Genomic DNA, 1,224 nt, shown 5'->3' with positions numbered 1-1,224 from the left:
TATACACATCTGGGCTACTCTGTTACGCGTAACAGAATATTATTCTGTTACCCTTGTTGAACTGACCATTTGTTTGTAGTTGAACGGTCTATTATGCTCTTTTCGACCTTATATGAATTTTCCTCGCGGAAGCGTTTGTGGTAGGTGCTGGGGCGCACTCGTCGGGGTTCTCCGGCGTGCTCTCGTAGATGTAGAGGACACAGCGGTGACCTGCATCTGATTCCGCAGGTCCGGCAATCCAGCAGTCGAGCAGGGACGGGGGTCTGGCTTCTTGAGGTCATCGTTAGGTCCACTGCCGTCAGGTCCGCCGTCGTGCTCCCGCAGATGCCCATGGAGTTGGTATTGGTCCATGATAGCACAGGGGCCTTGAGGGCTGTCCTCGGGAATCACAGGCCCCCTGATTCAATCCACTAGTAGAAAAGGGGGCAATGGTCCAGGCCGGGTCAGCCCATTAGTCCCGGTTCAATCCAGAACCGGGACCAATGGGGGCATTGGACCTGGTTCGTGAGCCCCGGGGGCCGGCCGGGCCACGTGGGCCATTGGTCCCGGTTCGTCTGGACCTTTTGGTCCCGGTTGGTGGGACGAACCGGGACCAATGGTCCTCGCTCCTGGCCCACCACTATTGGTCACGGATGGAGGCATGAACCGGGACCAAAGGCCGCCCATTAGTCCCGGTTCATACCACCAACCGGGACTAAAGGGTTGTTCCTCGTTGCGGCGAGAGTTTAGTCCCACCTCGCCAACCGAAGGGGGCTCACACCGGTTTATAAGCCCCTCCCTCTCTGCCTTGTTGAGCTCCTCTCAAAACGAAAATAGATGCCCTTATACAGGAAATTTGACCTAAATTCATCCTGAATTTCTCTGAAGTTAGTAGAAATTTATTATGAATTTAGGTTGAATTTTCTCTATAAGTGCATCTATGCTCATTTTTTTAGTAAAGTTAATCACAACTATTTTTTCTTCTATTTATTTCTGAGTAGTTTTTATATAATTTCTTTTCTTTTCTGCTATATTTATTTTTTTTCTATTTATTTCTGAGTTGTAATAAGTCATTAAAAATAAAAAATATTTTAGTAAAGTTAATCACAACTATTTTTTCTTCTATTTATTTCTGAGTAGTTTTTTATATAGTTTTTTTTCTTTTCTGCTATATTTATTTTTTTTCTATTTATTTCTGTGTGGTAATAAGTCATTAAAAATAAAAAAGATTTTAGTAAAGTTAAT

Source organism: Triticum dicoccoides, chromosome 6B (genome assembly GCF_002162155.2).
Source record: "Triticum dicoccoides isolate Atlit2015 ecotype Zavitan chromosome 6B, WEW_v2.0, whole genome shotgun sequence".
NCBI lineage: Eukaryota > Viridiplantae > Streptophyta > Magnoliopsida > Poales > Poaceae > Triticum > Triticum dicoccoides.
This window is presented reverse-complemented; position numbering follows the sequence as displayed.